The sequence below is a fragment of the Protopterus annectens genome, chromosome 11.part0 (assembly GCF_019279795.1).
Source record: "Protopterus annectens isolate FY-2018-M chromosome 11.part0, PAN1.0, whole genome shotgun sequence".
NCBI lineage: Eukaryota > Metazoa > Chordata > Ceratodontiformes > Protopteridae > Protopterus > Protopterus annectens.
The window spans coordinates 1,094,042,943-1,094,070,641 of record NC_056745.1 but is presented as its reverse complement, the minus strand read 5'-3'; the positions used below and the strand labels follow the sequence as shown (position 1 = coordinate 1,094,070,641).

The 27,699-nt window shown below is 36.9% G+C and overlaps 1 protein-coding gene across 1 annotated transcript in view; it reads left to right on the top strand.

Annotated features, from left to right (window-relative positions):
* The window catches only part of TMTC2 (transmembrane O-mannosyltransferase targeting cadherins 2), a 1,891,588-nt gene that overhangs the window by 1,737,711 nt on the left and 126,178 nt on the right, over window positions 1-27,699 (top strand). The window lies entirely within an intron of this gene.

The following is a 27,699-nucleotide window of genomic DNA, read 5'->3' as shown; positions in this document are numbered from 1 at the left end:
CTCTAACTTGGACCCTGGGCAACTCCAACTTATTTGTGAAATGATGGCACATGTTCTAGATAACAACTATATATTTTTGAGGGTGAGTACTATGAACAAACAAGAGGGGTTGCCATGGGAGCAGCCTGTGCACCCCTATATGCCAATTTGGTTTTGGTGGGGTGGGAAGTACAGTATGTCTTCAATAGTAGATTCCAGGCAGATATATTAACATATCAAAGATTCCTGGATGATAGTTTTATCCTGTGGAAGGGGAAACAGGAAGATATACCCCATTTTATTGAGTATTTGAACAATACTACTAACTTCTTAAAGTTTACTTATGAGACCAATGGATCAGAAATCAGTTTTCTGGATGTGAAGATTTCTAAGATCAATTGTGGTTTTAAATCCAATGTGTATCGTAAGCCTACCTTTTGTAATGCCTACCTAAACTACCTCAGCCATCATCCTAAAAATCAGAAACAAAGCATAGTGAAGGGTCAGGCTATCAGAGTGGTTAGAATTACCTCAGAGAGGGAAGATGTAATAGAAGGGCTTGACCTATTGAAGACTATGTTTTTCGAGAGAGGATACCCACCTCATATAGTTGAACCTATCATTAAAGAGATTTTTGATAAATGGGGGAAGAAATATAAACCCCTGTTGGGTAGTGGGAATACTAGGACTGAGTCCAGGAGGGACGAATTTGGTTATGGACCAGGAATTATTAGAGGTGAACAAAATAATGATTCTTCCCTTAGTACAGATATTAAGTATTTTAATCAGGCATCTATCATTCAACACAGCCCCTTGTCCAACAGAATTAAACAGATTTTAAATAAAAATTGAGGTATATTTAAGATTAATAGTTAAATATACAGGGAGGTTGGTGAGAAACCCATCTTTTCCACGAAAGTCGGTAACGACATCAAGTTAAACCTGGAGAAATTCTAGGTGGGTCAGTCCCACACTGGGGAAAATACCAAACCCTGTGGACGATGTTCCCAATGTGGGTATGTTTTGCAGGCTCCATCTATAACTATAAGTAACAGGATTGGCAGTGTTATACATTTCAGAAAAGGGAACTGTCATACTAATAAGATAGTTTATGTTGCATTATGCAACACCTGCAAAAGGTTCTACATTGGGAAAACTGAGAGAGATATTAAATGTAGAATATATGAGCATTTATATGAAATAAAGAACAAGAAAGAGATGAATGGCCTTTATAGACATAGTTTGGATTGTATCAGGTATACTGGGTTTAATTTTGGTGTTACGGATGTGGTCAGCCTGGATGTGAGGGGAGGAGATTAGAAAAACCATTTATGTAAAAAGGAATTAATGTAGCAACTTAGGTTGGCTGCGAACCGAACTCCCCCCCCCCCCAGGCTTAAATGACCACTTATCCATTTTCCCAGTGTTAAAAGAAAGAGCAAATCAAATTACATAGCTATAAAGTAGGTGATGTAATTTATCTCATTATCTATTACATATATATTATTTTAAAGAAACATTTTTATGCAATAAATTGATTTGATATAGGCGAAGTATCCATAGCAGGACTGTTTAGTATAAAGAATATTTATGTATTTTAATGTAATATTATTTAGAAATGTTTTATAATTTTTCATAGAGCTTTGAATAACTATGGCACTTTAAAAACAGTATCCTGGCTAATTTCTGAGCAATTGTGTGGAGAGTATTTAAATATTCAGAAGTAGTTGGACTTGTTCTGATGAAGTAATTTTTTGATGAAAGCGCTTAACATGATTATTTGTGGATTTTTTTATTTATTATTTTATTAAACGAAACATCCTGCAGTTCTTGTGGTGCATTTTTTGGTTCTTTTTTTGCACCAACACACCACTTTGTTATTCCTATTTGAAGACCAAACAGGATTTATTTATAATAAATATACTTATGACAATATTCAAAGAATTTTAACTCTTATAGCTATCTTAAATAGGGATAACTGAGCAGCCTTTTTAATTGCTCTTGACATTGAAAAGGCCTTTTTTAAAGCCTTAGAAAATTTTGCTTTCCCCCCTCACTTCATATCTTTAATTAAAAATATATATAAAAATAATCTTGCCTGTGTAAAACTTGGTCCTTTTACCTCACAAGCCATTATAATATGTCCAGTTTTCAGGTTAGTGCTGAATTCAGGGCTGTGTTTCAAGTTTCTGTGTTTGCCCATACCATACTTGGATAGAAAGAAGTTTCTCTGTTCACTGTAAGAGAGGGAGCTTTGAGCAACCTATCTGTCCCTGGAGGAGTGGTTTCAGCCCAGAAATTAGTTGATTATTGGCCATTTTGGGATAATTTGTGTCTCTTTTATTTCCATGCTATAAAACCCGCATTTGCGAGGTTTTGGGGCTAGTATGCAGCTCAGCAAGCTCCTGCCTGGTGCCCTGCAGAGCTCTACAGCAGCAGAGAGAAAAAAGAGAGAATTTTGGAGGGATTAAGTATCATTTTTCTGCATTTTCTTGCTGCCTTTAGCTAATTCCACCTAAAACGCCGATTTTCTAGAGTTTCTGTAATTTAAAAAGCTTGTTTCAGCTACATATTGTACTTATTTTACTGCCTGCACTTTAACAAAGTCACTTTTGTGTTTAAATTACCTGTTTAACTGTTGTAGGCAACACACTCAAGTGTGATAGCCATTTCTGTGCATTTTAAAGTATTTTTTTATTGTATCTGCTTTAATTTCTGAAAAAAAAAAAAAAGCAAAAAAATATACTTGTTTTCCCGCCTTTCTAAGCTAGTATAGTCCAGTTTTCAGGTTAGCACTGAATTCAGGGCTGTGTTACAAGTTTCTGTGTTTGCCCATACCTTACTTGGATAGAAGGAAGTTTCTCTGTTCACTGTGAGAGAGGGAGCTGTGAGCAGCCTATCTGTCCCTGGAGGAGTGGTTTCAGCCCAAAAATTAGTAGTTTATTGACCATTATGGGCTAATTTCTATCTCTTTCATTTCCCTGCTATAAAACCCGCATTTGCACAGTTTTACGCGCTGGGCAGCACCAGTTAGCTAGGGTATAAGTATTCCCGGCTCCAGAATGTCCACGCTTCAATTTTTCCCTTGGAACTAGACAAACTTTCAACTTAAGCACTCAAACCTTTCACTTCTCATCCCGACACTTGCTCAAACTTCATAGCAAGCACTAATAAACCTTAGCACTAGACCCCCCCCCCATACTGTAGAGAAGGACAAGGCTCTCTATTCGACCTTACCAGCCAGTCAGTAAACCAGTTCACTGTACCTATCCAGGCATGTTCAAAGGGCAGTTTCAGGTGTACTCTATGGTCCAACGGGTGAATCTGGGCATTTTGAGGCAATGTTACAATTGCCTCATGTACACAGACAACCCTCTCCTCCTTCCACCAAACATTAATACATGCGAGAGATGCAATTATACAGCCAAACTGGAGGCTAAGCTCTCTCAACCCAAGACTGGACCAGGCAGTCAAGAGGAGAAGGGAATTACTTGCATCACACCACCCCTCTCATATAGAGCTATGAAACCAACATCGGCAAAAAACACACATAAATACATGAAAACATACTCGGAGGCTCTAAATAAAAATCTGCAAAAGCAATAGAGACCTCCAAAGCAGACATCCAAGCAACCTCCACCTCCCAACACAAACCATGAAACACATACTTCACAAAATCAGTGTGCCATGCAGTCACAGCCCTTAAGGCAAAATAACACACTAGTAATAGGTGACTCTATAGTCAGGCACTCTGACGTCCCACTCACTTGGCTGAACAAGGCGAAGGTTACTGTTAGCTGCCTGTCGGGTGCCAGGATCCACCACATAACACAAGCACTCACGTCACTCCAGAACAAGTACAAATATGACTCTGTCATTGTCCATGTTGGTGTGAATGACCTGAGCCGTACCTCCCTGGACTACATGAAAAGAGATATGGAAGAGTTCTCTGATCATGTAGCCTAGGCCGGTATGACCCTGACCCTGAATAGCATGCTGCCCTCACCAAGAATGATACCATGGTATTGGGAAAAATTATCAATTTCAACAATTGGCTAAGCTTTTGGTGTCATTCAAAGGGGATCCAGTGTCTGTCAGCATGGGATGACATGCTCAACAAGCCATGCTGCTTCGCTAGAGATGGCTTGCAGCTGTCACCCTTAGGATTTCGAATACTGGCCAAGGCTCTTGCCACCCCCATAGTGCCTTTTTAGGCAAGGCTCAAAAGACAAACCCACCACCGTAAATAGCGCAAGTAGCAAAAAACTGAGGGTAATGCTACTCAATGCCAGAAGTCTAAACCTCAAAATGCACGCACTCAAGGCACTCCTCAATATGGAGAAAATCGATATACGTGCAGTAACAGAAACCTGGTTTACGGCTCCCCAGCACTACCAGGCTACAACTCATACCATACATTTCGGCCACAAAACCCAGACCGAAATACTAAAGGTGGGGGAGTATCCATATTCATCAAGGATACCCACACCTCCAGGTTACTGGCACAGCACGATGCTTCAGAGATCATCCACGTGCAACAAACAATGGGCAAAACTGCTATTCAAATTATAGCATGATACAGATCACCCACCATGTCCCAGGACCCCCACTCCGCATTCTTGGAAACACTGGGAAACATAAAGGTCCTACCAAACACCCTGATATTGGGTGATTTCAATTACCCAAACATTAACTTGGAGAACTACTCAAGTACAAACTCCCATGCCCAACATTTCCTAGAATTTATAAACTCAAATGCCCTAGATCAACTGGTCAACACCCCCACCAGAGGTGACAACATATTGGACCTGGTCATCACCAACATGGGCGACCGGTGTTCCACACCGGATATCAACCCCTCATTGGTTAGATCTGACCATAAACTAATCACTCTGGAAATCCACATTCCGCCAGCACCCCCGGTCAAAGAAACCACCGTGAAAAACATTTCAAAGCAAACTTCATGTTACTTAAGACCGAGGTGGGAAGTTTCAAAGCCCCCATGCTAGTGGATAACGCTGTCCAAGCTGCAAAATCCTTTACTAATGTACTCTACGGGCACCTACAAGAATGCATCGATCGTGCTATCCCAAACAAAATCAAGACTCACTCCTCCAAGAAAAGGAAACCAGTCTGGTGGACCCCTGCCAAAAACAAGCTATACAATAGAAGGAGTAAACTAGTACAGAAAAGAGTAAAATCCCAAGAAGGGAAGACATCCCTGATCAGTATCAGCAAGAAACTACGTTCCCTCATAAAATCATCCAAGGCTAGCTTCGAAAGAAAAATTGCCATGGACTCCAAAGATAACCACAAAGCATTCTTTAGCTATGTCAAGAATCTAAGTGGCAATTCTCAGATCTGCTCGGAGTTAGTGCAGAATGACACAAAATACACTGAACCGACTGATATAGCCAACATCCTGGCAGACAGGTTCAGTGCAAACTTCACCCTCCTTTCACCCCCAAAATGGTTCATAACTATACCAGAAGAATGTAGTGCCCCTGAAATCACAGACAGGTTAAAACAGCCCTCTCCAAAGCCAAAAACACAGCATCAATGGGACCGGATGGTGTCCCAGGCTGTGTCCTACATGAGCTCAAAGATGAACTAACTCCTCACCTAAACACACTGTTTAAACTCAGCCTCTCAACAGGCTATGTGCCCACAGAGTGGCACACAGCAATGGTTATTCCACTCTACAAAGATGGAGCCACAACGGACCCAGGGAACTATTGCCCTATAAGCCCGACTAGCTTGGTCTGCAAAGCTATGGAATGCATCATCATGGATCTCATTAACAGAGACATTGGGAACCTCCAAACACTGGACCCTACCCAGTTCAGCTTTGTTAAGGGCAGATCATGCCTCCTAAACCTGGTGGACTTCTTTGAGACATTTACCAAGGCTATAGATGAGGGAAAGCTGGTCCACACAGACTACCTAGACTTCGCAAAAGCCTTCTACACCATTCCCAACTCGGGTATTATAGACAAGCTCACCAGCCTGAACATAAACCCGTACGTCACGAGATGGGTTGCCAACTGGCTCATGGGCAGAACCCACATGGTAAGAGTTGCAGGAGCTAGGTCTGACTCTAAACCAGTTACAAGTGGCATTCCCTAGGGCTCAGTCCTAGGACCCCTCCTGTTTGGCATATACTTCTCAGAGGTACAGGCAAGCACAGGATGACTATGACTGACCAAGTTCACAGATGACTGCAAACTAGGGGCTATAATTGACTCTCTGGCTGACACAGACATCCTTCAAAAGGGTCTCACTGAGACAGATACCTGGTATCAAGACCATGGCCTCAAGCTAAATGCTAAAATGTGCATAGTCATCCCCTTTGGAAAAAACAAAGTACCCACAAACTATCACATAGGTGGTAGCCCCCTAAATACGGAAGACGTAATAAGGGATCTGGGGACCCAAGTAGATAATAACCTCTCCTTTGATAATCACATTGCCAAAGTGGTTAGAAAATCCTTCTTTGTGGCCCACCTAATCACAAAAGGGTTTGCATCCAGATCGAAAGAGGTCATTAGGCCCCTCTATGCATCACTCATCAGACTCATCATAGAGTACATTGCCCATTTGGGATGTACCTTATAAGACACCTGCAACAACTGGAAAGACCACAGAAGTACCTCACCAAGAGGATCACTGACCTCAAGCAGATGCCCTATGCAGCCTGACTGAAGAAACTCCAGCTATACTCGGTTGCATACCATGTACTCAGAGGTGATCTCTGTCTGACATACAAGGCTACGTCCAACCCAGAATTGATGGACATGCTCCATCTAAAGAAAAACATATCCCATTGAGCCACATGCTCCAGGGGTCTAAACTTCACCAGAACAATAAATAGGACATGCATGAGGGATAGATTCCTGTCCCAGAGACTTTCCATGCTCTGGAACAAGATTCCAATCTACATTAGGCAGAGCTCCTAGCTAACCCTCTTCAAGAGAAACTTTGACGAGTGGATGGGAAACCAAAAGTTTACCCCAGGGATCACTTCAATGGCTTTGCTGGAAAGAGGCACAGGGAACTAATCTAAGGGGGCGGCGAAAGCCAACACATTCCGGCTAGGCTTATAAATGCCTTTGGGCAGATAGCCTAATACCTACCTATGAACCTATAAACCTAATCTCCAAAGGCACTAAACAAGGTTGCCCTATGTCCCCCATTTTATTTTCTTTAGCAATAGAATTATTTGCATCTGTAATACGTCAAGATTCAAAAATAAAAGGTATTGACATATATGGTCAATTTAATTCCAAAATCATGCATTTTGAAGACGACATCCTTCTCACCCTGAGCGTTTCAGAAGAAACTCTGCAGGAATTAGATATACAATCAAAAAAATGTTTTTATACTTCAGATCTACGTATAAGTGATACAAAATCTAATTACATGTTTTTGAATAAAAAACATAATATTCATTTAACTTCAAATCATATAATAGGAAAACAGGTTGCCTCTATAAATTACTTAGGGATCTCATTATGTGAAAATATCACCACTATCCTCACTGCAAATTATAAAACTATCTTAACTACTTTAAAATCGCTTATAGAAAAATGGAATAGACGATTCCTAAAGTTTAAGGATAGACTACAATTAATAAAGATGTTTCTACTTCCAAAAATAAATTACATAGCACAAGCTATTCCAATGTTACCAAATAAAGAACTCCTAAAAGACATTAACAAAATATTATTAAACTTTCTCTGGTTCCCAAAAAGGAATAGGATAGCCTATTCTCATCATATTAGACCCTGGGAACTGGGAGGAATCAACTTCCTGGATCTTGAAACATATATCAAGGCTTCAATCTTCAAAATAGTTATCAACTGGATAGACCCTAACTTTTCCTCTGATTGGAAAGCACTTCACACTATCATCTTTTTAAATGAAACCAAATTAGGAAAAAATCTTCTGCTAAATGATCAAACCAATAAATTCTGGTATATGCTATGTGCTAATCTACAACATAATACAGTGAAGCCCACTAATTTAAATTATGTAAATTACATTTACAATTTATATAGATATTTTATCATTACCAACATACATATAAAAATATGATGGGACTTGTTGATTCCCTTCAAAATTACAAAACATTTCTCTAACAAAATCCATAAAAATATTTTTAATGATTGGGAATTTAAAAACTTCACTTGCTGGCAACACTGTATAAAGAGCATGACAGTTTTAGATATACAACAAATATAAAATAAATTTGACATCCCAAATACAGATTGGCTTGTACTTCAAAGCATTCTATGTTATGCTCAAGAACTATGCTGAATAATTAATAACCCCTCCTTTAATATTGAGCCTAAATTGATATTCTACATACAGGAAATGGTTTATAACAATTATAATTGGACAAATTTAACATCAAAATTATACAAAATTTTAATAAATTATAAAGTTAATCCTAAACAAAAATTTTGGGATTTTATCACTAAAGGACACACAATTAACCTATCAATTGAAAGTAAAATTAACCTACTATGCTCTACTAAATTAACCTCTAATTTACAATCCTGGAAGATTTTCACCTAGAAATTTCTACATAGAGCTTTTTATACTCCCAATAAGATAGCTAAAATGACTTCTTCCCAAAACACTTTATGCTGGAGATGTTATTTAAGCTGCAAAGCTGATTGGGCCCACATAATTTATGATTCTAATAAAATGTATTTAATTATTTAATTTATTGTTACTTATGGAAATTAATAAAAATTGTTTGAGAAAAAAGAAAGGACAGGATACATGTGATTAAAGTGGGTGATTCCATTTCCAGCAACAGGTCAGTTTCTAGGGGCGTGCCAAAGGGCACAGTGTTGAGACCACTCCTGTTTGGAATATACTTCTCGGATGCCAAGGCCAATGTGAAAGGCCTCTGAATAATAAAGTTTTCTAACACCTGCAAAATGGGGGGGGGGGCAATCATTGAACCCCCTGCAGTGATGTAGATATCCTTCACGAGGGTCTAAGTCAGGCAAATGATTGGTGTCAGAACCACTGCCTGAAACTAAATGTGAAGAAATGCATTATTGTACCCTTTGGGAAATCAAATACCCCTGAAAACTACAACATTAACAACACCCCCCCCAAGAGTAGACTCAGAGGTAAAATATCTAGGTACACATGTAGATAGTACCCTGAACTGTGACTGTCGTGTGTCCACAGTGTTGAGGAAGTCATTCTATGTGGCACAACTTATAAGTAAAGGTATAGTCCCAATTTACAAAGCCTTCATTAGACCATAATTAAGTGCAGTATGCCATTTGGAATGTACTTGACTAGGCACTTAAAACAGCTGGGATGATTTCAGAGATTCCTTTTTAAGAAAATACAGTGTGTTAACAATATGTCCTAGAAAACCAACTGCAATAAATAAATAAATAAATGTGGATAGACTGAATGCCCTTTCCCTTTACTCTGTCTCCAATCGAGTATTAAGGGGTGACCTATGCCTGACTTAAAAGGCACTCACAAATCCAGCCTTGATGGAACCACTACATATTCGCAAGACAAACAGTACAAGGGTCACCTCTTCTAGGGATATAAACATAGTCAGTGAATCAAACAGAACATGCTGGAGAAACAGATTTTTCAAATTAAGCAGAGTCCTTCCCTGGCCCTCTTCAGGACCAGTCTGAATCAGTGGATGGAGAATCAAAAATTCACACCCGAGGTGACGCCTCTGTCATTTTTGGATAGGGTCAATCTGTAAAAACTGTAAAATCTGTAAAATGCTGAAGGTGTAGGCACAAACATATACCATTCTTCTTCCACTAGAGGCCATATACTGGGCAGAATCTGGTTATATTGTCTAGGCTTCTAAAGGCTCTTGAGCCACTAGCCTAGTAATCTCCTGTAAACCTGTACACAGTGTGGAAGGAAACCTGTATGTATTCAGGGATAGTTATCCGCTCAGCAATCAGTCTGCAGAGAAAACTCATGCATGATAAGCATATATGGTGCTTAGTGATGTGTCTTCAGCATATCAAGTGTGTGGGGACAACTTAGCATTTGTAGACAGTAGAAACACATTTGTGTGTTCATCATACTGAGAGTGTAGGGACTATGTGTATGCTTAGTGCAAACTGTGCACAACAAAGCCTATACATACCTAACATGCATAGTATATAAGAACACCAGTAGCTGCTGATAATGCAGCATCCATAGAAACATGTGTTTCCTTACTGTACAGTGGATTTGCTGACAGCATAAAGTGTATAGTGACACCTTTGAATGCAGCAGCATCTATATCTGCATTCAGTAGAAACTGTAAATGATCTGCTGTATTTGCTGCTTGCCTGCAAATCACAATTGTTAGTATACAGATTGTGCAGAATTAACTGTACATGATAACTGTACATAGTGTAGAGAGGCATCTGTATTTGTCATACAGAGCATGCAGGGGCACCATTGCCTGGTCACCATGCAGAGCACATAGGGACACCATTACCTGCTTAATTTACAGAGTATGCAAACTCATTTGTATCTGAAGATATTGTGGAGTATGCAAGGGATATGTCTATTTATTTATTTTAGCTTATCTGCAGACCATTTCTATTTGCAGTGGTTCTTGTGTGTGCTTATACTGTTGAGCTGAGTTGGTCATGGTAGACTGTCACATCTATCTCAAAAACAAGTTCCAAATTGTAACTGTAATCCTATGATATTAGATGATCCTTCTGCTAATTACTGTGCAAGGTAGGATCAAAATGCCAACTAGATCTAAAACAACAATTTGCATGATATATATATATATATATATATATATATATATATATATATATATATATATATATATTTAGCAGTCAGTTTTATGTGCTGAACTCAGGTGACATTTTTGGAGACATAAACTTGGGAATGAATATGACACATGTAATGATTAACTCTGTAAAATAGTGCACTTCAGAAAGCTGAGACATGACAGTAAGTTAATTGTATAATTACTATGACAACTAGGAATAAAATAAATGAACAAAGGGGTAGTTTGCATTTGATATGTGTATATATTGAAACCAGGCCTCCTTTCATGTAGTTTATATGTATTCATTCCGTCTACCTCGTCCTCCTCATGGTGAATCCATATTGCCTCATGCCTTACACTTGCCTGAGCTGAAGGTACTAAACAGTGATTTCTGACTGATGATTCCCCATATCGCAGACTGATATATTATTCTCATATAACAGAAAAGTATAAAGAACATTTACCCCAAGTACTGTGGCACCCTGATTTGATGGACAAATTCTGCTCTTTGTTTTTGTAGCCCTAACTTCACTCTGCCTTCTGGTACTCTCCATTTCTGTCCAAAATGTAACTTTTCTCATTTTGTAGACTTTGTCTTCTTCTCCTGTTTTCTTAAGTAAACTGCTGCTGCCTGTTAACATCTTTAGACCATTAGAAGCCCTTTCAGTCTATCTTTCTCATTTTGTATTTCCAATTCTTCCAAACCTGCTACGAGCCCCTACATATCTATGGAAATGAAAATGGAATAATTGTTTGTGGATGCTCAGTTCATCTTCACTGCTCAAAGCTAGACTGTATTTTGCAAAAACAGTTACATGCAATATTGAGATTTAATTTGTAATGTAACAGGAACATCTCTAAATATTTTAGCATCCATATTTTATTGTATATTCTAGTTTATCAACACTGAGCTTGTTCATTATGCAGATTGCTAGTCCAAGCATGTAGCATGGAAATTGCTTTACAATGTCACCCTTCAGGATGAATTATCTTCATGAACTAGACTGATGAAAACTATGCTGACAGTTTGGAATGGAAATATTGTAAAACTGCAAAACTTGAGAGCAAGAATTTTATCCTGCAAATGCTGTAGACTGTATCATTATTGCATGTTAGAAATGTGCATCATATTCCTGTCTTCATTGTATCCTGTGAGTGTGTTAGTTGTCACTTGTCACATACTGGGTGACATCATTTCTCATTTCCAGAAAACAAACTTAGCATTTATCTTTCAGACAACAATTAAAAACATTTGCACTGTTGTTTTCACCAAATGCAAAAATAAAAATAATACAAATTAGTTCTGGTAGAAACAATCATAGTTAATAGTTTAAAAGCAAACTGCATGGAAAAGTGCACTGGATTCTGAGACTGTGGTTTTGTAACTTTAGGTTCATATATTCATAAGTTTAATTGCCTAGTTTTCAATCTGCTGACCTTTTGAGGAGTTTCATTGCCTTAACCCCTTGCCATGACATAATGATAGTGCAGAGTGACCATGTTTGCTACACCTTTTCAGTACTTTAACTGTCACTTTTACTTTTAGAATTTTAAGTGTACATAAAAGGGTACATTTTCTGTATTGGATCTTAGGCAGGGGTTGCATATTTTCTCATCTCTTTTCTTGAGACTGGATCATAAAGACTGCTGCAGTGTGAATTATAATGACCTCATGTTAAACTCTGAAATTGTTCTCATAGCTGTGGAATTATTTTTGTTTTTATTTCTAAATTCACAACACTGTTCTACGTAATCAGCACTATATACTTAATTTGTGCTGTTGCTAAGGCTTGACAAAATGAACCATTTATTCTGGCACCAATATAGTGAATAAACATTTTGGATTTTAATGGTGGTTCTGTAAGGTGAGCCACAAGATATGTTGTGTTTTGAGTTGGTGGCTTATCATATAAAAATAATAATTTTAGGTGACAGGCACTTATTAACTTTAAACATAAATAGCAAAATTATTTCTGATTTTGTTATCTGAAATTTTAGTAGATGACTAGTAAAGAGCTTTATCTTGTTGTCCCGGGTTTGATTGTCACTGCCTCTCTTTCCTTACTTAGTGATTCTGAGTCAGTTACTTAGCAGTGATACTGTGTTAATGCTTGTGCCAAGCAGGTTTACCTAGGTAACACAAATAAGTAATAGTAATGCGTATCAAGAATATAGGTAGTGTGAAGGTACATTACTTAAGGAATTGGAGGAATGGGGGTTTATACAGATATAATGAGGTGTGTTAAAAAAAGCACTGGAGTAATCCTGCTCAGATTTTTATACAGATGTAACCATGATAGTACATTTCTGTTGTTCTTTTTCTGTTTCTGTTGTTTTTTTTTAGAAGTGTGCACTTCATTGCCACATTGTCATACCTTAATGTTAGATTTCCCTGCTTTATAGTGTTTGAAATATGTGATTAAAAAAGATGAATGATGTGTTTTCTGGTGCTAGGTCAGAACTCCAGATGCTTAACATAAGCTGCTTTGGATAATGCATACATATGGCAGTTGATTAGGGGTGCTGATCTTATGTAGTCTTTTTGAGATATGAATAAGCATTGACTATGAAACATGCAGCCATTAATTCAGAGTAAAATAATGCACTTCTGACATTGATATCAAACATATCAGAAAAGTGATATAGCAACACGTTCAACAAGATAGGAAAACATATAAAACAGCAACTGTGCATATCACAAATATTATGCATATACAAACCAAGTCAATTTTCATGCATTCTGTTCATATTCAGTAAGTCTGAGTTTATTTTCCCACTGTGAATTCAGGATGATTTACAATTTTCCACAGAGTACCAGATACCCTACAGTTGTTTCCAATAGTTGGCATGTGGGCACTTTAGAGCCCTGACACCTACAAGACCTGATAGATCTGCCCTTGTCTTTGTTCTGGTAGTCTCACCTTTGCTATATCCTATTCAGGTTGGGTAGTTCACTAGAAGGGGACATAGATCCTGCAGTGCCTGTACCAGATGACACATAAATGTGGAGTAAATGAATCTAATATGCAGTGTCTTTGTTGTGTATTTTTGGCCCTCACCATCTCTGCTGCAACATCATGGTACCATCACCACTTGACTCTCAAGGGAAAGGGATGCCATGAGTAGCCAATGTGATATTTGTCTTTATGTAAGAAAATGCTAATTTTGGAGGCTGATAGCTGTCTTACTTTCAGAAGTATGAATAGGCAGTGACACTCTGTGTGTGCCTTACCATATTCCCTTATGGGGGCATTGAAGTCTGCCCATCTCTCCTGTCACACATATATCAAGAGTTTTGTTCCCACCACACTAGAGAGGGTAAGTACCTTAATGACAACAACCTCCCTCCCCTTGATGAGTGAAAATGGTATCAACCACTTGGTCCACCCCCCCCCCCCCCCATACACACACACACACCAAGCTCCTCATCCTGGTCTTTTTAATGTACTTTCTAGTTGGCCCCATTGATTTCCCCTTTTCATAGGTTCATAGTTACTTAATAGGCTATTGACCCTTGTGTATCTTTAGAAGCCTAGCCATGTATTCCAATTAATTTTGTAATTTACATATGAATTACCCAGAGCAGGCCAAACATTTTCATGTTACCCCTTTCCATAAGTAACAAGGATGAATTTGCAGATCGCCAGCCATTCATCCAAATTACATTTCAAACACAATAAGAGAAGTACTTTGTTTTATGTGAAGGGGAAGAAGAGTCTAAAGAGGTGGTGATACATATCTGTCCCCCCATATATTCTATTTACGTAGCAGAAGAGATTAGCATCTCTTGAGCAGCTGTTTTTTGGCACCATTGGATTTGTGAATGTGTAGGAGGTCTAAGAAGATAGGACTGTTGAGTCTATGTATGCAAGGCAGAGGTCATTACTTAGTAGACTGTATGAAGGTGAGAATAGAGACAAGGCTTTGAGACATTCAGTGTAGTTCTTGTCATTTAGGTCTTTGATTTCTTTGGTGAGAAAATGCAATGTGAATTTATGTGTTATGACAGGTACATACCAAAGGGGCAGTATACTTTATGGTCAGCCTATTAGGTGCTGAATACAGTAGAATGATCACATCCCTGGACCTGGAAACCATGCCCTTACTAATAAGCTTGCAGTGAAAGTGGACTTTCTTACAATAGTGGATACATGGTTGACCAAGCAATAGTTTGATCTCTACATATTTTCCCAGGTCTTTAAGTACTGGATTTATTTTTGGGGTATGTTATCAATTTGACAGTTACAGGGGATGTCATGCTTGCTAAAGGGTACTATTATACATTTTTTGGCATTTAGTCTTAGTCCATGATTTTGACACCAGCTGTTTGTTTGGGAATGATCCTCTTGGCGGATCTTATTGTCCCCTGGAGAGTCTATAATGACATCTAGTTTACAGTCATTATCAAACTTGGTCAGCTGTAAGCCCTCAGTGTTAGCTTTGACCTGTAAGAAGTAAATTCCAAACAGGATTGGAAAAGGATGGAGCTCTGGGGTACACCACTGGTAACAGGTCTTTTGGAGGACATTGAGGTGCCCGCCCTAATTGCCTGGAATATGTTGTAAGCTAATTTGCTATCCATTGAGTTACTTAGGGATTAAAATTTAGCTAGGAGAGTGTATTAACAATACCTGAGGATGAAATGGTGTTGAATGTGTTAAGTGAGATCTTGATAAGTCGTTTGTACTGATTTTCCCTCATCCATTGCTTCAGTAACCTCTTCCAAGAATTCAACAAGATTCAGTAGGCAAGATCTGCCTTTGACAAAACTATATTGGCTTGGGTCAAGGCTCTGTAGGTAACCTATGCCCTTATTTATTAATGCAATAATGATTCTTTCCATAGCCTTACAGATGAGGCTGGTCAGACTTGTGGCTCTAGAATTACCTGGGTTAGTTGATACCCCGCCCTTGTGCAGGAGAATGACTGCTGTGTCCTGCATTCATCTGGCACAAAGCCTGTTTGAAGGCTGTTACTGAGTAGTCTCTTTATGGAGTTTGACAGATTCTGTTTTAGGGTGACCAGCAGGCATCTTTTTGTGTTTTCCAGCCCCATAGAAGCAGTGTTCTTGGACTTGGATAGTGCCTTGAGGTTTTATTCTTGGAAAATGTTGGGGAGGCTGAAGATGCAGGTATGTTGTCTGGGAATGTCAGGGCAAGGGAAGTGAAATTTGAGCTAAATGTATCTGCTTGTAGACTGGCTATGTCCTCTGGGTCAGAGTAGGTGGTGTCATTTATTGTTAGTGCTGTAGAGTGCTGGGTAATATTGTTGACATTTCTAATATATCTAAAAAAATGATCTGTGGTTGTCTTTGCCTGGACTGCTATTTTACCTCATATCTGGCTTTGGTTGATTTGATCAGGGACCAGAGTTCCCTGATAAGTTGAGCAAGAGTGTTTTTAACATATTGGGAATTACACTTATTTTGTGTGCAATGTATTTTTTTCTTTTGTTGTAGTACATGTTTATATTTGGAATCCATCATATGGATTTATTTTTAAATCTGGCATTGTATATACTTCTGTAGGATACAAATAAGAATAAAACCAAGAAAACAATAAAAAACTGTGCCACTAAAGAAAACTTTCAAGTTTTATTCAAATAGGTTTTCAAATAGATTAAATGCTCTCATCCGATTAGTATCAGACTTTTTCGGAACAAACATTCAAGTTCAATACATCAATATTTAAAAAAAACAATGACCAATTAACAATTAGTACATAACATGATATCAAATGTCCCACCACAAAAAGTACTCAGTTAAAACAGTATAATATACATCTTCAACAAAAATGAATAAAATCTAATGAACAATTAATGTTCAAAAACTCAACAAAATATTAACAAAATGATATGAAGCAAGGGAGCTATTTTATAGCTTTGCAGCTCTCAATTTAAGAACACTAGATATGCTAGTGTTATCATTTAACCCCAGGATTATGCCTGCATCCAATTTAATTTGCCATAGCAACTTTCTATATTCCAACATTGCCTCACAATAGTCACCCCTAGGGTCATGTGTAACTTGTTCTACAACAAAAAAAGTCTTTTGGATTTTCCCGGTTAGGGGTCGCCACAGCAGAACTCCGGTCTGCTCATGATTGGCAGTGGATTTTTACAGTGCCAAGTTGCCAGCCTGATGCCCAACTTTCAACAAAGGCACGCTCACTCCTACCTGCATGTCTTTAGCATTACTTGACCACAGGGAGGACATGCAGACTCCACACAGAAGGCGCTCCAGATGAAAATTGAATGGGAGAACCTCTTGCTGTAAGGCGACAATGCTAACCGCTGCACCACCATGGCCCTCCTTGTTCTAGGAAATTCCTAAGAATGTCTAAATAATGCATTAGATTCTTTACAATGTTTCAAATCATAAATGTGTTCATACACTCTTTTCCTGAAAGTCCTTTCAGTTTTCCCTATTTAAAAACTTGTACAGGAAATACATTTCACTAAATAAACTACCCCCTTGCTACCACAATTAAAATACCCATTTGATTTAATGACTTTGTCCCTAGCCTCTTAGTATATGTTACCCCTGTATGAACATTAATTACAGTATTTACATTTGTAAGTACCAAGTTTTTTATTATTGTCCTTGGGCTTGTTCTCTCTGTTTTCCAAAATTTCTTTCACATTGGTGCCTCTTCTCCTAACAATGACAGGGACATCTGCTACCACTTTGTTAACCTCCGGGGTCAACTTTAAAACTCCCCAATATTTTCTTATAATATTTTCCAGTTCCTCAAATTTACTATTATATTTGTATACAAATACCATGTCATGTGAACTTTTTTCTAACCTTTTTAACTGTTCCCCTATTTTTGACCCCAAAATGGGGCCATAATCATTTATATGTTTATTACTGACCTCCAAACTTAACTGATCAATCAGCTCTTCTGGGTAATACCTCTTGAGAAATAATTTTGTAATAAAATTAATTTCCTGTTCAAATACATCATATTCAGTGATCATTCTGGAGGCCCTAATCATTTGTCCTTTCACAATACCTTTCTTTTGATAAAAAGTGTGTTCACTACAAAAATGTAAGTAGGAATTAGAAAATGTGTCCTTATGGAAGATCATTGAATGGAACCTCCTCAACACACAATCTTTGCATATACACACATCTAAATAATTTATAGCATCTTTAGACTGGTTACTAGTAAACCTAAGAAAAGAAGTGGCAATATATAAATCCGAAATTCAATTAATTCTTCTTCCGTCCCTCTCCAAAACAAACAAATATCCAAGAAATGAGTGTAAAGAACAATCTTCAAAAAATATTCAGAAGGAAACACAAACTTTTGCTCCCAAAAGTAAAAAACAAGGTTGGCAAAAAGTGGGGTGCAACACCCCCCCCCCCATAGCAACCCCTCAAGTTTGTCTAAAGTAATCACCCTTAAAATAAATAAAGTTGCTCTTCAGTATGGTTTCCATAAATTCTAAAATCAAATTAACCTTGTTATTAGATAAATAGTCACATTCCATCAGGACTTCTTGTTGTCTAAACCCTCAGTGTGGGGTGTACTAGAGAGCAAATCTATAATATCAGTAGTGACAAAAATCAAATTCTTATCAAACACCCCTACTGAAATATTACCTAAAAAGTCACAGGAATCCCTTGTAATATGTTTAATATAAGAAACAAATTTCTTTAATTTTTGGTCAATGAAAATACTAGGGGTTCAGTTTTCAATCCAGCCCTTCTACAATCAGGCGTAAAGGGTGCTTTAAAATATTTTTGTGGACTTTTGATATAGCAAAAATGGAGAGTATATGAGGGTCGTTCATGGTCAGGTAGTTAAATAGCTTTTTATTAATACTACCCTGAAAAAATGGTCTTTAATATAATAATCAGTTTTGGAATAAGCTATTATAGATTTCATTTTTAGAAATTAGTTCATATCTCTGATCGCCACTCAAAATGTTAAACATGAGAGATTCATAGTCAATGTTCTCCATTACAACAACTCCACCTCCCTTGTCAGGCTTCATCACCCGGTAACCGAAGTCCACTAGTTTTTTTTTTTTTTTATTAGGGTCCATTCCTTATCAGATTTGTTAGAAATCCTCCCCTTTCTGTTATTTTTTTTATTTTCCTCAAGTCAATTTCAACCAGTTCTTCAAAAATGTTTTAAACTGGGGTGTAAGGGTGGGTTAGCAATGCTTTTCCTTCTTAAACCTTCTGCACCTGAATAGATATTAATGTTAGTGTTTTTTAACAAAATACTAAGATTGACTTTATGCAAAAACATTTTTTTAAATCCACCAAAGTGTCCACAAGTCTCAGAGGCTTACTAGGGACAATATAAAAACCCTTCATAAATAGTTAAAAAAAAAGCTTTGTCCACTACTACATCTGTGTAACTAAAAACATTAAAAATCACAAAAAGTGTGTTTAATCCCTTGATGTGTAACAATAATATTGTCACTGTCATTGTTAGTGAAATGTATTTCCTGTAAAAGTTTTTATATAGGGAAAACCAAAATGACTTTCAGGAAAAGAGTGTGAGGATAAATTTATTATTTGAGACATTGTAAAGAATCGGCTGCATTATTTAGACATTCTAAGGAATGTCCTAAAAGCAATTTTATTTTCTTTGTTGTAGAACAAGTTGCACATGACCCCAGGGGGGGGGCATTGGGAGGCAACATTGGAATATAGAGAGTTGCTTTAACAAATTAAATTGGATGCAAGCAGAACCCCAGGGTTAAATGATATCATTAGCATATCTAGTGTTCTTAAATTGAGGGCTGTGAAACTATAAAACAGCTCCCTTGCGTCATAACATTTTGTTAATATTTATGTTGAACTTCTGAACATTAATTGTTCATTAGACTGTATTCATTTTTGTTGAAATTGTATATTACACTGTTTTAACTGAGTACTTTTTGGGGTGGGACATTTGATATCATGTTATTTAATTGTTTGTGATGTACTAATTGTTGATTGGTCATTGTTTTTTTTTAAAATACTAATGCATTGAACTTGAAATTTTGTTCTGAAGATGTCTGATACTAATCAGACAAAAGCGTTTAACCTATTTGAATAAAACTGGGTCGTTTTCCTTAGTGGTGCAGTTATTTATTGTATACTTCTGTAGGAGGCAAATGCCTCTATGCAGCCCTTTGCATGAACATAGAAACTGAGGGTAAAGAATTTCACATATGCATGAGTGTCATCAGTTCAGGAGGGAAATAACAAATATTAGTCAGGTCATAATTTAGTTTTCATAGTTTAGCCTTAGCATAATCTCTGAATACATTCACAGGTTCTATACTTTTCTTTCTCATTTTACTTTTTCTCCTCTCCTTTATTGCTTCTTGTGTTTCTTTATATAACATTTTTTCATTTGTTTTCTAAGTAACATTTTCAGCAACTTTCATGTATATAGTTTCCTTTAATCCACCTTCCTTTAAACTTAAATTCCAATTTTTTACTTTCTTACTTATCTTTAATACTATTATTCAATCCTCTTCTTCCTACATGTTTTTAATTCTCTTCTTATCCATTTCTCACCATAGTTTGAAAATATCCACATTTTTTTATTTCATTACTTTCCCTTTTTATTAGATTCCTTATGTGTACCAACTAGAGATGTGTAAAAAAAGACAGTTAGTTCTAACATCAACTATCCTTCTTTCTTTCTTCTGTATGACCATAGCAAACCATCAGCAAAAGTAATATCTTATGGGATCTTGAAGTTTTTAAAAATATGTTATATGAGAAATGTATATTTATATTTTGCATTCTTGAACATTAGCACACTCACTTTCTAATATATCATCTATCTTAGTTGCCAGTGTATTAATAAAATGGTTTAACATTAATTGTGCGAACGGCAAGCTGTCGGCACATATGTTGCTGAAAATTAGAATGTTGTTTGCACAATGTCAAGTGCATGGGGCAGTCGAACACACTTATATGGATGCAGTCGTTTGACCAACTGTATGGAGATCACTGTACAGTGGGAAGTGAAATTCATCCATATTCCCACTGTAGTGCGATCGCTGAGTTGAAATATATTATTAGCAGGGGGTGTGGGGGGGGGGCAGCATTTGATTTACATCAGCTCCTATACGGATATCACATGATGTTTTCGGTGGTAATGTCAACTCAAATGTGTTGATTATTTGGGTCGACATTGTATAGGAGTGGAGTGTCCAGTTTCTGTATTTATTTTCGCTACTGCAAATGGCAAATGTTTTGCCATTCGCAGTAATGATAGTAAACCTAATAAAATACATTTTTTTCAAATGTAATTTAAATCCTCAGTCACTTAACTGCTATTATTTCATAAAATAACTGACCACTTTCTTAATTTTTGCCTTAAATTGCAATTAAAATCATCCAAATATATGTCTTTTGCACTTTCATTAATATAATCTTTAATTTTCACAGACATTTTATTCTTTCCTTAAAATCCATGTGCGCATTCCTTGTTCCATATTTTCTGTTTTTTTGTTAATCGATACAGTTTACATGTACTCGCCATACCATTTTTATCATTCCTTAGCCTAGCAGTTTAGCTTCATTCTCCTTACAGCAGCATAATACTGCTGAACATCCACAAAATGAGCAGCATTAGATGCACTATATCCAAGGATTTATACTTCACCTGTCACATAAATAGAACATGCTGGGAAGACTGATATGTGTTTCAAAGGATCCCCCCGCAATGCAATAAACTCCTCGACCATGTGAAGCAGAGTTCATTCCTGACCCTATTCTGATGTAACTTTGATGACTGGATGGGAAATTATATTTTAACCCATGATGTGGCCCCCATGTCTTTAATGAACAGAGGCAGACAATAAGTAAAATATTACCACACTAGCATACTCCCACCACAAAACCCTTAGCCACCTCCAGATTAACATACCTCTCCTAATAGACACCAACAGTATATGCAGACACAACTTAGTTGAGTTGCATGGCTAGGCTTATAAAGGCACTGGTCTTCATTAGCCTAGTATATACCTTTAAACCTATGAACATATGAACACTTCTCTTTGCAAACTGAATACATCCACAACCCTTCTACCATTTCTAAATTTTGACTTTCATTCCTTCCAAAAACATTACATACTGATGAAAACACTCTAGCTACTTCTGTTCCTTTGTGATACCTTATTACTGCCTCTCTCCTTGTCCATTGTTTCACACTATTTATTATATATATGTTTCAGCCTTCTGTTTTTTTTTCTTTCCTTTTTAAGTCCATCTTTAACTTTTTAAGTACTTTGTTGTCCTCCCCCCTTCTCTCACCCTTCACTCTCTACTCGTGTTCCATTTTCTGCATTCTGTTGGCAACTTTGATTTGTTCTTTCTCCCTTTTGTGTTCCATTTTCTGAATTCTGTTGGGAACTTTGATTTGTTCTTCCTCCCTTTCGTGTTCCATTTTCTGCATTCTGTTGGGAACTTTGATTTGTTCTTCCTCCCTTTCGTGTTCCATTTTCTGCATTCTGTTGGGAACTTTGATTTGTTCTTCCTCCCTTTCGTGTTCCATTTTCTGCATTCTGTTGGGAACTTTGATTTGTTCTTCCTCCCTTTCGTGTTCCATTTTCTGCATTCTGTTGGGAACTTTGATTTGTTCTTCCTCCCTTTCGTGTTCCATTTTCTGCATTCTGTTGGGAACTTTGATTTGTTCTTCCTCCCTTTCATGTTCCATTTTCTGCATTCTGTTGGGAACTTTGATTTGTTCTTCCTCCCTTTCGTGTTCCATTTTCTGCATTCTGTTGGGAACTTTGATTTGTTCTTCCTTCCTTTCGTGTTCCATTTTCTGCATTATGTTGGGAACTTTGATTTGTTTTTCCTCCCTTTCTTCTTCATACTTATTTCTTATTCATCATGATATGTCTCATTTGCATTGTTTTCTTTTTTTTTTTAATCTTTGTTCCACATTCCCTTTGAACATGGCAGTCTGGCATTACATTACCTTTTTCTGACAAGCAGTGCATGCTGGTCTTCATTCCCATCAGTTATGCAATTCCAAATGTTTGAAAAAGAAGTATGGACTGAGGAAAGAAAAAATACCTGATATGATGCAATATTTATGCAAAAAGAAAGCTGTACTAACAGATATAACCGCTGTAGCTCCAAAGATATTAGAAGATATATACAGGCAAAGGCATCAAGGTGTGGTACATATTTTACAAATGAAAGAATAAGAACATAAAAGTAGAACATATTGAGAAGTAAAAAAAAAAGTTTACTGAGGTTTAATGAGGCAGAAAAGTAATAAATAGAAACTGAAATGATAGACCAATTGAGAAGTGATGGGTTTAGTGTGAACATTTAAATACAGGCAATGTAACAACATGCTGACTCAGTAAATCCCCAGAAAATGGTTCTGCAGACAGAGCAGGACACTTTTAGAAAAGGCATACCACAAAGTAAAATTTTATAACTTTCTGCAGGAGATGTGGTTAAAAGCCCAGTTAGAATTACATAGCAAGGGAAAGAGTAGGAAACAGAGGAAAGAGGATGCTCTCAGCCAAGATGAGAATGAACTAAAGGAAGACCTACATTGTTTAATAGAAATGCACAGTAAAATTAATATAGATGAAAGAAAGAGACTACAGAAAGTCAGTAAAACCCAAAGTGTAAGACAACTGATAAAAAAGATGAATACTCCTGCACGACCTTATTAATGCATGTTAACCTTAACCCTAACCTTAAACCTTACCTTGGAAAACCCCCTTTCTGTAACAGTACCATTACACAAGACACTCAAACATCACATACGTCAGCTCGCTCGCGCGTGCACACACATACACACACACACACACACACACACACACACACACACACACACACGCACACGTACACGCACAGGCACACATACACACAGAACACCAAATCATACCTCTCAACCTGGAAACATCAAAAATCTATACAATGGCGCATGAAAAATAGGTACAAATCTGTATGCTAATTAACATAATATTTGCAATGATAATTATGTAACCCCACCCACTCCATTGGAATTGTGGGACACCAACTTTAAAATGCAAACTGAAGAACAGACAACCAAAATATGATCATGAAACACAAAATAAACAGAACAAAAGTGTTTCACTTATATTAATATTTGAACTTGTGCAAAACTAAAATACAATTTTCTTTTATAAAAATAAAATGAACTGCAGCTGCTCTTATTTACAACCCAACTACATTAATTACATCCAACTTGAGAAGACGGTATGCTTCTCATTGCTTTTCATTTAAAAAAAAAAAAAATATATATATATATATATATATATATATATATATATATATATATATATGTATTATGTATATACACATATGTATCTCTATATATTGAAAATTCAATATATCAAAAGGCAACTAATCAAACACAAGTTGTCTTTCAGCAATCTATCAAAAATTAAAAAAAAAGAAAATCCTTGTTTTTTGCAGTAAGGTAACACAGTCTCACAGAAAACAAAGCTGGCACATTTGATCAGCTGTGACTTTCAGCACCTTGTCCATAACTTATATATATATATATATATATATATATATATATATATATATATATAACTAAAATTAACCGCACTCAAAAAAATTGAACGAAGAGAAGAAATTTTAACTAAGAAAAGAACTTTGTGACAATAAAAGCATTCAATAAAATAGTAAATAACACCAACAACTCTTGTAGAACTTTAGCGCTTTCGTCTTATTTATTATCAAGACTTCTTCAGAAAGACAGTTCTACAAGAGTTGTTTGTGTTATTTACTATTTTATTGAATGCTTTTATTGTCACGAAGTTCTTTTCTTAGTTTTATATATATATATATATATATATATATATATATATAGAGAGAGAGAGAGAGAGATAAACAGATATAAATATATACATATGGATGTGTGTGTGTATGGGTTCCATGAGATTAGCTGATTATGAATTTCATTGTAAACAAACAACTAAACAAGTATAAAACACATAATTTATAGTTTAGTCGTAAGCAATGAAAGAACGGAAGTTTGACACTGGGGTTGTGAAATAGCACACCACATCTGATAAAACAATCATGCATTTAACAGTGTATTGCAGGACAGATTCACAAAGATGGCCAAGCTGCAATGAAGACTTTATTCTTGCACCAGTATTTACAATACTGACACTTTTCCCTCAAGATGAGAAAAGTGGAAATCTAAATGCTAATGTTTCTGATAGTTAGAGCCACCTAGCAGTATGAACACTGCCTTTAGGTGATGGTCACTGTTGACATGACATCACCACTGTACATAGAAAATGGAGAAAAAAAGGAGGACTGATTCCACGTGCTGGCATGGATCCTTCTTCATCTGATTCCTTGAGTAGTGGGAGGAGATAGAATGTAAGTGTCCTGAATTATGATGACAGAGTCCTGTTCTTAAAAAGTATACGTAACATCCTGTACACTGTATATACAATAAAAAAAATTAATTGAAATTTAGGCCTCTGGTCCTAGTCAACACACAGTTTACTCACCATTAAAGCAATAGCTACAAAACGTGTTTAATCATTCTGCTCATACAAAAAAATGGGAGAATTAGAACCCCCCCCCCAAATAAATAAAAACAAATGTCACATGAAAATTCTTGTCCCAACAAAACCACCAAATTAAGACAGCATAGCTCATCCTCTCAGACTTGTTCTTCCTGGAAAAATAGGAGAAAACAGGAAACTTCTCAAATTAGAGACACTTTTTTAACAAGGAAAGTATATTAACTTAGGGTGATGGTTAAAAAAAGAGAGAGGGGACACAAATTAACCTTTTTTTCTTAAGTAAAAGAATCTATAACTGTCTGTAATAATTATTACTGACTGCAATCCACCACCATGTCTTACAAAATCCGTTTTTAGGAGGTGCTAAAATTACAAAAATGAGAGGTGCGGTCCAAGTTTAATGCAATCTAAACTATCAGCATTAAGTTTTCTTGTTCCAGGCATTTAGGCAACTTTAAAAAAACAACTGACACAGACAGCTTCTGTCCACCTGCACTGCTTAGACATGTTGAGTTTAGATGACCATTCTGTCCTTACTGGTCAGTTTTTTGCCCTTTTCTCGCAAAAGGCCATACATACAGCAAGTCCAAAGCAACTTGGTAAAATATGCTAAGAACTCACCCGTCCCCAACCACCACACATTTGGTGTTTTTCAGGTTCAGTTATCAGCCTCCAGTTTGCATTCTCATACTACTGCTGGACAGTTAAACAGAAGGGGTTAATAGTTCACATCAGTGAGGATTCATTATTTCTCGTCTTCTCTTCTTCACAAGAATATGTTTTACAGACAGACACTACCCCATTCCTGAGAGAGAAACTTAAAAATACAGATTGAAGGGTAATTTAGCATTTCAGATATTAATGGAAGGTGTCAAAACAGAACAAAACTGCCTGAGGTCAAGACGAATAGTTTCTGGCTAAGGGTATAATCACATCGCTCCTAAAATGTTTGATTTTTCTATTAAAATAATTGATAATTACAAGTCAGTTAATAATTTCAGACATTATGAGTTTCATATTTTTCACTGCTCACAAGTACAGGTTGAACTCTTTTAAGTGAGTTACAGTAATATTTAATAACCGTGCCCATCTGATTTTGGGCCCTTGCCTCCACCCATTATTTTTTGGCTCTGTCCAGATTACTTGAGGAAAGACGTTGGACTCTGGAGAAGTATGACTGAAGAGAATAAACAGTCAGTCATAGAGTTTCAAAGAACAGCTGCTGAGTTGAAGTGGGCTGGCATGATGACTCAAATGAAGTATAACAGAAAAGTTCCCATTCAAGACATACATACATGTTTATTTAAGTTTTAGGACAGTTACCTTCCATATGAGTTTGCAGTCCCACGTCCTCTTACACCTGTCGAACACATGGACATACACAATGCTCGACAGCAGCTTTGCCAAGGTCATAAACTTTTTTTTTTTAAATATACAAAATGTTTAACAAAATATACGAAAGATTGGTTATAGCGTAGGGTTCTATACTATCACCGAAAGGCTATTTACAAGCCAACTCATATCACTTGTAGCCAGTTGTACTTTAAGCAATCCCTCTTTCTTTGGAATACATTTTAGGAAAAACAAAGCAAGATTTGAGCCCGAATCAGGGATAGTTGAGAAATACTGCCATAACCAATGCCATTACAGTACCTGTAAAGTACAAAATATTATCAACTACCACGCTAAGTAGGAACTACATATTCAGACACGTTTGCTGTTATGCTCTCAGTTGCAGTGTCTTACTAAACAGGGTGTGCAGCTTTATGTCTACAACTTTCAGTAAAACAATACACTTTCCGGGCGCCAAATTTGTTGACCGGGACTGTCTGAGCCGAAGCCCATTTTCAGCAGAGGCCAAATATCAAATGTTAAAGGTAAACTAATATGCACATACATCTCATGGCTTGTGATATCAGGATACATGAAAAAAAACAGCGTTCATCAAGTTATGTGACTGCAGACTGCCACAAGAAGACTGATGCATTCCTTGTTTATTGTATATAAGGTGAGCAATTTCAAATTCCTGTGCACATCATCACTGAATGTTCTCTTTCTATGGTGATTAGACAACAACACACTTAATGAAAGTGTGACTTCCCTTCCCTTACAACTAAGAAATATAAACTAAGCAGAGTCATGGCTTGGGCATGTAATTGTGCTGCAGCTCTCGACTGAGGCTTTTATTCTTTAATGTTCACCAAGATGCATTTATATTATTCTAATAGCAAGCACCAAATGTTAACATGCTCCTTCATGGTTACTTTTTTCTAGACTTGTGAATGGCTTAGCATCTTCAATAGATGCTCTATTTTTACATTTTCCAAACCAAGTCCTGAGGCCAAAGAGCAGATTATTCGTAAGAATGAGATACTTTGCGCTCACTGAATCTCATCACTGTAGAAGGGAGTGGTGATTTGAACTAATTCTAC